Raw genomic sequence first — 13,372 nt, 5'->3', positions numbered from 1 at the left:
GATGTTTGCGATATATATCCGGTTTTAACTGCAAGGGTATATCAACTTCGGCTCCGCCCGAAGTTAGCTTTGCTTTCTTGTTTTTAAACTATAATCAAAATTCGCTCCCTCAATAAATTTATTACTGTAGATGGCACTCCACGGGTGACGAACCGCCAGCCTAAGCGTCCGCGTAAAGACACTATATATAGCCGAAGACTTTAAAATTTATACTGGGATATAATCCCAGTGCCCAATTGATATTTTTCTTAAGATATATAGCAAATAAGTGTTAATAAAAAAAAAAAAAAAACAAGAAAGGAAAGCTAACTTTGGGCGGAACCGAAGTTGTTATACCCTTGCAGTTAAAACCGAAGCTTTAACCGATTAAGCCAACCGATAGTTTGCCGGTCGTTATCTTTAAATTTGGTAGGTCGGATCAACTGACCAAAAATAGAAGTTCCAATTTTCTATTCTCAAAAACGTGGCGTGGAAAAAAGTGGCGTCATTTCCGATCGTTCAGTTATAGGGCAGCTTTAGGATATAGGTAGTCCGCCGATCCTTATGAAATTTGGTGGAAATTTATTTTGTTAAAAGTAGCATTCAGACAAAATTCGAACTCTTTAACTCTAAAAAGAAAGGAAAGCTAACTTCGGTCGGAGCCGAAGCTTATATACCTTTGCAGTTAAAACCGGATATATATCGCAAACATCGGATATAGTTAGCCGATGAGCCTTATGAGAATATGATAATATAACCCTATTTATTATAATAAAAAATCTAAAAAAGTCCCAAACTTCTATCTTCAAAAATACCAAAGTTGGTATTTTTACCAAAAAACATTTTCGATCGTTCAGTTATATGGCAGCTATAAGATATAGTCAGCCGATCGTTATAAAACTTGGTAGGTCGGATTAACTGACCAAAAATATAATCAGTACCAAGTTCCAACTTTCTATCTTCAAAAACACCAAAGTTGGGTCATTTCCGATCAATCAGATATATGGCAGCTATAGGATATAGTCGGCCGATCCCGGCCGTTCCGACTCATATACTGCGTGCAAAGGAAAGAAGGGTGTGTGCAAAGTTTCAAGACGATAGCTTTAAAACTGAGAGACTAGTTCGCGTAGAAACAGACAGACCGACGGACAGACGGACATGCTCATATCAACTCAGGAGGTGATCCTGATCAAGAATATATATACTTTATAGGGTCGGAGATGTCTCCTTCACTGCGTTGCACGCTTTTGACCAAAATTATAATACCCTCTGCAAGGGTATAAAAACGACCATGCAAACACATGTTCAAAACCAAAACATGGTAACACAGCTGCTCGTAGCAAAACAGTCTTAAGAATGTATGCAGACTCTATGAAAACAACAAAAACTACGATCACTCGACCAGGCCCTTCACAGACAGGAAGAAAATGCACAGCTGAGGTACATCCAGAATCTTTCGCCAACCACCCAAATCTTAGCGCCCCAATTGACACGACCACCCCGATAAGAAACTCTTCGGGATGCTGGGCTCGCAGTGACAAAGAACGAGCTGAAACATTCGCTTCCAGCCAATCCTGCCTCAAATTCATTCCTTCTTCCTTCTAGAGGACGTGTGCAAACTATTCAATGGGTTCATTAATCTTGGCTATTTCCCAAAAAAGTGGATGAAATCCATCATCATAAGAATACCAAAGCCTGGAAAAGACTACACAATTCCGAAATCGTACAGACCATCCTGTTTCTATCTTGTTTTTTTCTAAATTGCTTGAAATATGCTTGTTAACTCGCATAATACCACATCTGGAAGCTAGCAATATTATCCCGGCACACCAATTTGGCTTCCGAAGAAACCACGGAACCATCGAACAAGTGAACAGATTAACATCCGAAATACGATCAGCCTTCGAACAGCGAGAATACTGCAGCGCTACTTTCCACGACGTATCTCAAGCTTTCAACCGAGTTTAGCTTAAGGGACTCATGCACAAAATTAAAACGTATTTGCCAACATACACCCACAAGCTACTGGAATCATACCTCTACAATAGTGTATTCTCAGTAAGATGCAACACAGCTACTTAGGGCGAGTACACCATCGAAGCTGGAGTTCGACAAGGAAGCACACTCGGCCCGTGTCTATATGTTTTATATATTGTGGACATTTTATATATTGCGGACACAACTAACAACGTCAAAGTTCGCCGACGATACCGCTATCTTCAGTCGCTCCAGATGCCCAAAGCAAGCAGCAAACCAACTGGCTAACCATCTAATAGTAGTTAAAAGGTAGCTGTCAGATTGGCGCATTAAAATAAACAAACAAAAGTGTTAACATGTAACATTTACTCTTAATAGACAAACATAAGAAATAAGAGCAAGGTTAATTAAAGCAAAAAAAAAAACAGGCCAGTCCGTCAGCATGAAAAATTGAACATACCAAAGAACTTACCTTTAGCTGACCCAAATTATTACATACCCCAGCGGAATCACATGTTGTGTGAGTCATTTTTTCGAACTGTTGTCCGTTGTACAAATACAACAATTCTCCACCATATTCTCCCATTCTCAAAACTCTCTTCGATGGATTTTCTCGGGTAGATAACAGGCTAATTCCTAAACTCCTCAACAGCCTGCCTAAATTGCCAAGAAGAATTACTCGAGTCGATGAAATAGAGTAACATTTACTCTTAATAGACAAACATAAGAAATAAGAGCAAGGTTAATTAAAGCAAAAAAAAAAACAGGCCAGTCCGTCAGCATGAAAAATTGAACATACCAAAGAACTTACCTTTAGCTGACCCAAATTATTACATACCCCAGCGGAATCACATGTTGTGTGAGTCATTTTTTCGAACTGTTGTCCGTTGTACAAATACAACAATTCTCCACCATATTCTCCCATTCTCAAAACTCTCTTCGATGGATTTTCTCGGGTAGATAACAGGCTAATTCCTAAACTCCTTAACAGCCTGCCTAAATTGCCAAGAAGAATTACTCGAGTCGATGAATAGCATTTGAAAATGCACAATGCAATTAGCGTCGTTGGAAGAATCATAAAAAAAAGTAAAATAAGAATTTTAAGTCCGATTTAATTTGGAATTTTGAAAAACTCGTTCTAGGTAGTTAAACGCTACAAACAATTTTTTCGCATACTTGCTGGGATCGTTGGAGGTGGCTAATGCAATATTTTTTTTTAAACTTCAAAACTTTAACCTTCAAATCGTGTCAGTGTGCTAAAAAACTTCGCCAAAATGCACCGCGCCCAACGTTATACAGGTGAACAGAGCTACCCTTTTTTTCTTTTTGCGGCTGCCGACGTTCACTAATAACGGGCCAAAAAATCAAGGTGTATATAAACGGTTTCTCGAGTAGGAATACTTTTGCCCTCGGAATCGGTGCCATCTGGAATGGTCTGGGAACTGCTCTGTTAATCTTGCATCGTTGGCATATGTTTCGAACTCATTTATGCAGTACTTGCAGAAGCATTGACGTGGTTTACTACAGTCTAATAGGCGAGATGGTAGTAGTTCTCGTGGAATCTCTTCACTATTAGGTTGGTTATGCGACATCCTGGAGCTAGTATAATTGATCCAAAAATACTCTATTTTCAGCTATGTCAACTTAGTTCAGTCTGCCTTTAGTCCATTGTACTCCATCGTTTTCCAGGAATGCGTTCAATTGCTGCTGTGCTGTCCAATCGTTGTCCAGGTACCAATCTGCTTTCCTTAAGGAGCGCTGGAGTTAACATGCCCCTCTCTCCGGCCACATAAAAAAAACGCAGACCCGGCAACTGCAAGCCTAGTGCAACAACAACAACATCGCCAAAATGAAACTCTGACGAATACACACATCCTTGTGTAGCAGGATTGCTACTTAATGTACATATTAACTAACTGTAAGCTGTTGTTAGTGTAAGTCGGTGTCGTTGCTTGTTGTCGGTTCTGGCTTTCTCTCTCTCTTGTGCTCTCATCGCTCTCTTTGCTCTTTCAGCGAGTGATGAGGGTTGATGCGGATCGCGGGATGAGAGCGGAGTCAGTCGAACACCAGCAGCGATCTGAAGCGGATCTAGTCAAGACTAACAAAGGAATTATAAAAAGCAAAGTGTTGGTGTTCTACTTGGGACATTTCTTATATCCCTACAAAATCCGAATTGGCCCGAACCTCGTGCCAAACAAACAATTCAAAATAATTAAGTAAAACAAAAATGGACATGAACAACGCATCAATTGGGCAATTAAAAAGGTGGTAAAGTGTGTTACGGCTACCAACAACGGGAGCCAAGCGCGAATTAATATATCCCTTGAATAAAAGTTCAGATCAATGAATATGGAATCGATTAGGAATTAAGACAAAGACGGTGAAGGAAATAACGCTGAAGCAAATATGAAGAAGATCTGGAATAAGAGAACAACGAAGATAACAACGATAATGGCGTCGAAAACGGAGGCAAAAACAACGACAAAGCCGGAGGCGAAGGAAACGGAAAAATCGGAGGTGAAACTGAAGGAAAATATGGCGATAAAAATGGGAGTAAAGTTGGCGGCGATCGAAGCGGAAAAGACGGAGGCAAAAAAAACAGCAAAGATGGAGACGAAAGCAGCATCGAAGACGGCGGCGAAAAAAACAACAACGACGGTGGCGAAGGAGAAGAAAAGGAGGAAAATTATGCACGCAATAACAGGAACGAAGTTAGCAGCAGCGGCGCAAAAGAAGGCGCCACTGAAGAGGTGAAAAAAGGCAACGTTGCGAAGTCGGAGCTTTTGGAATTTCACAACTCAAGCATCGACCTTACGTTGGGTATGACAACACAGGTTGTGAGTGATTTTTCGGGCGAAACTTGCGCACGAAAATGGATTGGACGCAAATGAAAAATATTGCAACCATTTATGGAATAAGTGGACAATACATTAAAATGTTGATGATTAGTAAAATAAAAGGAAACGCAAACGTCCGGCTACATGCAAACCCGGAGCGCATCATGCTACAGTTGGAGGAGTTAACCGCGGAACTAATTTCAATTACTAATTACTAATTTCAATCCGGTTCAACCCGGAAACTAGTTCAACAATTGAACTAATTTCAACCCGGAGTTCCGGTGAAAGTTTTGGAAGTTATGTGAACGATATAGCGATGCTGGCTCAGAGCATCAACATAGATGCAGAAGAAATGTTAAGTTGCATCATTGAAGGTATTCCTAATCAAGGGCTGCGTAATCAAGCACATATTCAATGCTTTGAAAATGTTGCACATACCAAACGTGCATTTGCGGAGGTGAAGTTGCCTAAGTCTTATGGTGACAAAAAGGAGGCAGCAGTGAACAAGGACAGCAAGAACACGCGTTGCTATAATTGATGTTAGTGATGAAGAGCAAATAGTTAGTAAGGCTGATGTTGAACAGAGAAGAATTAGTGATGTTAGTAAGGTTAATGATAAAAATCGGACAATAAGCAAAGAAATAAAGGAAGTAATAGTTAGTAATAAACAAAAGATTAGAAATGCAGTTAGGTTACAAGAAGAAACAAAATTTGACATTAATGTAGTGGAAAAAGAACTGATGAATATTAATATTGAAGATGAATCTGTAGAATACAAAATTGGTGAACAAGTGGATTATAAGGTTAGACAGCAATTTAATAAAATCATAGAAAATTGTTGTGTTAATAAACAAAAACCAAAGGAACCAGAGGTTAAATGTGAAATCAAGCTGGGGTTGGATGACTTGAAACCGTTTAGCAGTTCTCCGAGATGGTTAGCTTATACAGAGAGAGAAAAGTTACAGAGCATATTAGACGAGTATTTAAAAGAGGGAATTATTAGGCCAAGCGAATCAGAATATAGTGTTAGTGTTATTCAAGAACAAAACAGGTGATTTGCGATTATGTGTGGATTACAGGAAGCTTAATAAGACAATGATTAAAGATAATTATCCATTATCCTTAATTGATGATTTATTGGACACATTAGTAAATAAGACTATTTTTTCGAAATTAGACCTTAAACATGGATACCTTTATGTGTTTGTGGAAAACGAATCAATTAAATATATATGACGCCGCTAGGGCAGTTGGAATTTATGCGGATGCCAATGGGCCTAAAAAACGCACCGGCGGTGTTTCAAAGATTTATCAATAAGATTTTTGCAGACATGATAAGAGAAGGAAAAGTGGTTATATACATGGACGATATTATGATCGCAAGTAAAGAAATTGAAGAACATTTGAGTGTACTTAAAGAATTTTTTGAAAGATTAGCAAGGAACAAATTAGAACTAAAAATGGATTAATGCGAGTTTCTGCAAGCGAGTGTTCGGTACTTATGGTTTTTGGTGTCGAGTAAAGGAATACAAGCAAACGATAAAGGAATTGAAGCCATCAGAGATTTTCCAGTCCCCCATAAAGTGCAGAAGCTTTTTAGAATTGTGTTCATATTTTAGAAGATTCATAAAAATTTTTCGAGGATTGCAAAACCTGATTTGATGGAAAAAATTAATTTGATTGATATGATTTGTTGAAAAAAGATTGCAAATTCGTGTTAAAAAAAAAGAGTGTAGATTGTTTGAAATGCTTAAAAGAAGCTCAAAGAAGCACCGGTACTAGGTTTATATTATTATAAGGATGAGGTAGAACTACACACAGACGCAAGTGCACATAGTTTTGGCACTATTACAAAGGATAAGAAGTTGCATCCTAAATTTTATTTTTCGAAAGCTACAACGAAAGATTAAGCAAAATATCATAGCTTTGAACTTGAAACGTTAGCCATTATTTATGCTCTACGAAGGTTCCGAATTTATGTGCAAGGTAGGCGGTTTAGAATTGTTACTGATTGTAATTCATTGTAACATTCATTGTTCACTTCAACGTGAAGTTAAACAGAATAGAACTTAACCCTCGTATTGCGAGGTGGGCGTTAGAGTTACTCGAGTATGACTTTGAGTTAGTTAATAAGTCGGGAAAGCTTATACAACATGTAGATGCTTTAAGTAGAAATACTAACATATGTGTAGTGGAAACGGTGAGTTTTGAAGATAATTTAGTAATATGTCAAGCGAAAGATGAAAAGTTAAAGAAAATTAGAATGAGGTTAGAAAAAGAAGACAAAATGTTTGAGATGAGAAATGGAGTTTGTTTTTTTTTTTTTTAAAACAAGTTAAATTTTATTTTAGTCGCCGGAATCGTTCAAAACCATTTGAACATAACCGGGCGCTTAGAAGGTAGGGTGAATATGGTACATATGGGATATGGGCCTAGACTTTATACAATAATTTACAGTTATTTACATTAGTTTACAATATTATTGAACAACACGGGAAGACAGATCGCTGGGGTGAAATCTCTTTAAGCGCCTAAGAGTTTGCGGGTCGGCCAGCCTGCTAGCCAGTGGATTTGGGTGACTCGTTAGCCTCTCCGAGTACCGTCGGCTGTGTTGGTTTAGGAGGTCGCCCACCGGGACAAGGCGTAGTTCGTTTTGAGGGCACTCGTGTACATGGTGTATAGGAACGGACCAAGTACACTTCCTTGGGGCTCTCCTGCGTGAATGTGTGCCAAGCTGGATCGTGAGTCCCTTACTGCTACAACGAAGGTTCGGTCGGCAATGAAGGACCTCAGGATGGCAAAATAGTGCGTAGGGAGAAGTTCCTTGATTTTGTAAAGAAGGCCCTCGTGCCCCACCTTGTCAAAGGCTTGCTTTACGTCGAGAAAGACGCCTACAGTGTGCAGTTTATGCTCGAGTCCATGGGTGATGTGGTTGACCAGGCGATGGATTTGTTCTGGGCAGCCGTGGGATTTTCTGAAGCCAAACTGATGTTGAGGAATATGGCCTTCTACTTGTGGTAGCTCCAACAGTCGGCTGAGTAGAATCCGCTCGAACACTTTCGAGAAAGTGGATAACAGGCTGATTGGGCGGTAGGAGTCGATGCGAGATAGTGGCTTGCTTGGCTTCGGGATCATGATGATCCGGACTTGCTTCCACTGTCTTGGAAAATGTCCCAGGCTTAGCAAGGCGTTGAAAATTTTCACCAGCGCACTATGGGCGATTTTTCATAATGGGCGGCATAAAGTCATAAAATTTATGGTGAAATATTAAGGAAATGTTTTTTTTTATTAATAGTAAACAATTCAGTTAGCTGAAAAACAATTTTTTTTTTTTATCGGGTAGCAACTCTCTTTTTGTGGCAGCCCTTCAAAACCAGATGATCTGTTGATGCTCGAATTATATAAATTGGCACAAAAAATTTCATGCTGTTGAAAGTACCTAAATTATTATTGGCTTCGTTTAAATTAATAAGTGTAATATGGATAGCAAAGCTCAACGTATTTAGAATCTTTTATTTACGATAAATGTGTATAAATGTTCGTGGTGTTTTTAATTTCCAGTGTTATTGTTGATTGTATTTTTAGCAAAAATCTAACAATTTTAATTGTGTTCCGTGGAGTATTTCTTGAAAAGTGCATATCAAAACATCCAACTAAAAATGGCAAGTTACTAACGAAAGTGTCTAGTTTATTGTAGTAATCATGTTTTTTGCTCTTTTTTGTTCCTTTAAAAGAAAAATGCACTTGAACATCCAACATCAGAGCTGAGTTCATACAATTTTTTTAATGATGAAGACACCGAATCAGACAACGAAAGCGATGACAAACATGAGAATTCTTTTGTTTTAGATGAAGAAGATTATTAACTTTTTGTTTTTTTAGGTTTAGAATATTGTTAAAACATGGTAAAATATTATTTTTTCTATTTTTATGCTTTGCTTTATAATAAAAATTTAAATTTTTGTACAAGTGCCGGGGCTATAAAGGGGCGGAAAATAAAGGCATGGTCAAATTAAATAAAAAAAAAAAATCCGAAAACAAACTAAAATATTAGTAACCTTAAAAAAAAAATTAAGCTCCTAGCTCTATGTGTGGACTTTATGCCGCCAAAATCAACTAATCGCCCATAGTGCAGCGCTAGCACTCCTTTGGGTGGAAGAGCCTTGGCCGCTCGATTGTCGATGCCATCGGGTCCAGGAGTCTTTTTTAAATTGAGCGCCTTTAACTGCAGCGTGACTTCTTGCGGCGTGGTGTGTCTGATGGGGCGCGATGGCTGAGAGGGAGCGCGTAAGAAGTTTGCAACCTCATCGCGGTGTGAAGCGTCTGGAAGATGAAAAGGAGTGAAGGTGGCAGACAGATGTTCCGCAAAAGCGTTGGCTTTGTCGGAGTCGTTCTTAAGCCACCGGCCAGTGTGGCTTTTTATTGGGGATTGTACAAGTGGCTGTCTTTTAATTCCTCTTGTTAGCTTCCATATCTAAAAATCGCTGCAGTTGTCCGGGCCAGCTCCCTCCAGCAGGGTATCGATGTTCTTATGGCGGGTTTTCGCTAGCAACCTGCGCAGTCTATTAGTAATGCTAGATAGACGCTGCTTAGTTGCAGGATCGCCTGACGCAATGAATTGCCTTCTGAGGTGCCTTTTTAGATCCAGGAGTGCCCTTGCCTCCGGGGTTAGTATTGGTGCCCTTCTATTAGATGGGTGACCAGATTGGCGCTGAGGTGGCGTAGCTCTCTGGGCGGCTTCAGTAATTGTAGAGGTGAAGCTATCTACGTATGCGTCCAGATCGCTGCAGGTTGCTATTGGTGTGTTGAGCACGGTGTGAGCATCGATGTAAGACTTAAAAGTGGCAACGTTTGCATGCGCAGGTAGCATTTTGGGGACTCCTTTATGGAATTGAGCTTCTTCGTCTATTATGAAGAGCAACGGGAGGTGGTCGGAAGATAGCTCGGTGAGTGCTTTGACAGTGACCTGCTGTTGTCTGAAGCCTTTTGAGATGCCAAAGTCAATTGCACTGGGGGTGGCGTTTGCACGATAGGGGTAGCATGTGGCTTCTCCGGTTGCCAGGACAGAGCTGAGGGTCCGGCCTCTGGCACACATCCTGTAGTTGCCCCACCATCTGTGTTTGGCATTCCAGTCACCTGCAGCAAGAAACTTATCTCCGAGATTGGAGAGGAAAGTCGTGAAGTCTGCTTCCGTCCACCTGAAAGCAGGGGGGCAGTACACCGAAGCAACGTTAAACCTCCCTCTTCTTGTAGATATCTCGATGGAGACGGCTTGTATGTGCTCTTCCGAAAGAGTGAAAGAGAGTTGATGGGCTATGGCTGACTTGACGAAGATCGCTGCGCCCCCATGTCGCCGGTCATCCGGATGATCGGCTTTGTGCAAAGTGAATCCAGGGATCCTGAGGGTGGACCGCGAACAGAGACGGACTTCTGACAACAAAAGGATGTCTATTTCGTAAAGCTCTATGAAAGCAATGATCTCGTTTGCTTTCGAGCTTATCCCATTGGGGTTCCACCAGGCTATTTTTAGAGCTCCCATTGCGGAGGGTAGAGGAGGGTGGACGCGTCTGCAGGATTGCTTGCATTAGAGTCTCTACTAGGGACATCATCCTGTCGAGCCTCATGAAAAGCTGTTCCAGTTTGGCATTCAGAGCGGCGTTTTCGGTGGAATGTGTTGGAGGGGGAGTATTTTCCATCACTTTGTGAGGGATAGGTAGGTTTCTTCTGGCTACACTTGCAAATGATTCCTTACCAACGTTGGGTGAGAGATCGGTTGAAGGAAACGTATTCGATTCTGTGGCTGCTGTGAGCCTTGATTGAGCACTTTGCTTAAATGCGACTTGCAGATATTTGCGGCATCCTCTAAAGTTGGCCGCGTGAGAGCTGCCGCAGTGAAAGCAGCACCTAGGGTCGTCCTTCCCAAGCTTGCATTCCAGGGTAGGGTGGTTTTCACCGCATTCTCTGCAGATGTAATGCCGTGTGCAGTATGCTTTTGTATGTCCGTATTCCTGACATCTATGGCATTGTACGGGACCGGATTGCTTGCGTGGCTTCTCCCAGGTGACTACGTGTCTGCAAACAGCAGAGATGTTCTTAAGAAGCTTGTTGTTGTCAGCCTTCTTGATGTCCACAAACCTCATGTTAAGCGGAAGCTGTGTTACCTTATTGCGAGGGGTATAGATGCGCAGAACGCAGTGACCCTCTTCCTGCAGGCACTCAATAATATCCTCTGATGGGACATCATGGTGAATGTTCCTCATTACCATGCGAAAGGGTCGGTCTTCTGGCAGCTGGTGGTGGTGGAAAACAGTTCCTTTTTCGCGGAAGTGTCTGGCAACAAGCCTGTAGGCGTCGGAGGAGTTGCACTGAATGCCACAGTCACCTGAGTTCAGCGCTTTGATGGAGTAAGAGTCTCCAATAAGAGCATCCAGCTCTCTGCAGAAGGCAGAGTAGCTAACCACACCGGGAACCATAATCCTTGGAACCTTGGGAGATCGAGCTGCTTGCGGTGCTGCTGTTTGGGCTTGCCCAGAATTTTGGGATTTTGCCGGCCGCACAGTTGCGTCGCACTTCGTTGTGGCGCGGTTTATCGCGGCTTGCGAAGTAGAAGGCCCGACGTCCATTTCTTCCTTGTCGCTTAGGGTTATGAAGCGGTTTCCAGAATTAGCGGTATGGCTTGTCTTCTTGTGACTGACCTTGGGAGAGAGAGCGGTACCTGCTCTCTTCTTAGCTGCACCTTTGATTGGCTTAGCGGTGACTTGCTGCCAGCCTGGTGTGGGGTTGCATGATAGTGTGCTAATGGAAGCAGGATCATGCCTCGTACTGGATGCAGCGGAACACAAGCTGCCATTCGAGCTTGTTGTAAACGTCATTTGAGATGTGATCGAGGACGTTACAGTACAAGTTGTGATGCAGCTTGTGGGAGCCCATCTGGTTGTACTGCCACCGTTTAAGCAGCTGTCCGTTAGATCGTCTCGCAAACTAGCTCGTAGTTCCGCGGGAGTTGCTCCAACAGTGTTCCTCACTGTGTTTTTGATTAGATTTATCCATTTTTAGCTATTAGCAAAAACTTTTCCAGATAAAGTTAAGTAATTAACTAAGCTGGGACACAAACCGGTTGAAAGCTTAAAGCTTCAACAGTAGATCGTCTCGTGGAGATCAGTGGACCACCAGCAATTGCCGGGGCCCAGTGCTTGTGAAAAGAAAAACTGTGGAATCACCTATAGCTGATTCACTTGGGGATTGCTAACGTGAAGATAGGTAGGACAATTGCAGTCCTACAGTGAAGGAACTTCCCGAAAGCTTTGGGTTTTATGTTTAAATACACTTGATAAATCACCAATAACACGTCTTACTATTGAAAAAGCTCGACTCGACTCGGGAAATGGAGTAATTTATAGAACAGCAAATGATGGAAAATTGTTGTTTTATGTTCCAGAATAAATGGAAGACAAGATACTGTATAAATATCACAATAAGTTAGGTCACTTAGGTAGATTTAAGATTATGGATGCAATTGTTAGGACGTATTGGATTGCAAATATGAAAGAGAAAGTTGTTATAAAAGTTGAAAGTTGTCCGCTTTTTCACTATCTGACGAATTCCGGAAGTGTTAGCGGTACATGGTCTGCGTCGTCCTTCATGGCCAAGCTCAATAAATCGCCGGATAGCGTCAGAGACCGTTTGTTTTGGTATGCCAAGCAAACGAACAATGTCGCATTGGCGATTTCCTTGTTGAATAGAGGTCTGCATGAATACAGTCAAAGCAGCATTTGGCACTCTCACTCAAAGTTCTGACTGACTGAGTGAGACATTGAGTAAAACGGATTTGGCAAATGAGTTTTGTAACCGAGTACTCGGTTAGTTGTGCGTCGCATTTGTGACGTCAAATTTATTTTTTGTTTTTGTTTTTGTGTTGCTTTTCAATACAAGAAATAGAAAAATAGAAAGGCATGGATTAATTATTATATATACATATGTATGTATATATAATATGTATGACATATGTATGTCATTTATTTAATTTTTCATAACAGAATGCAAAAACATAATTTTTTTTATTGTATCTGCATTGTTAGCAATAATACATCGCTTTTCAGAAATTAAATTTCTAGCATCTGAAAAGGCTCTTTGCAGGTAGCTGCTTGCTAAAAAATTGTGCAACTAGTTTCAGCTTCTGCTCTAACTGCAATGAATGACGAGAATGCCAAAATTTTATCCGAGTACTCAAAGCATTTACTCTGCATTCACTCATTCTATCCATTCCGCTTCGGTTTAAATTTCACTCATTTCGCATACAACGAAAACAACCCTTACCAATCCGTTACTCACTTTGTTGACCGGTTTGGCACGCTCAATTGAGACTTAAACTTATTGTACTCAAATAACCGAAAATTTTGAGTGCAATCATGCAGACCTCTATTGTTGAAACAGTTTTAAAATTTCACAACGATTGTTAGACATCCCGAAAGAAATATCAAATTGATGGGAATCACAAAAATGTAAATATATTTGTTTCAAAAAAGTACAAGCTATCGATAAATGCATTTATTTAAGGGCTGCATCATAATACATTTATA

General features: G+C 40.8%; 1 protein-coding gene across 5 annotated transcripts in view; it reads right to left on the bottom strand.

Annotated features, from left to right (window-relative positions):
* The window catches only part of Syt7 (Synaptotagmin 7), a 171,288-nt gene that overhangs the window by 141,543 nt on the left and 16,373 nt on the right, over positions 1–13,372 (bottom strand). The gene's annotated exons all lie outside the window — the stretch shown is intronic.

This window comes from Drosophila bipectinata, chromosome 4, assembly GCF_030179905.1.
Source record: "Drosophila bipectinata strain 14024-0381.07 chromosome 4, DbipHiC1v2, whole genome shotgun sequence".
In the NCBI taxonomy this organism is placed as follows: domain Eukaryota; kingdom Metazoa; phylum Arthropoda; class Insecta; order Diptera; family Drosophilidae; genus Drosophila; species Drosophila bipectinata.
The sequence above is the reverse complement of the archived record's forward strand: the minus strand, read 5'-3'. Positions and strand labels throughout refer to the sequence as shown.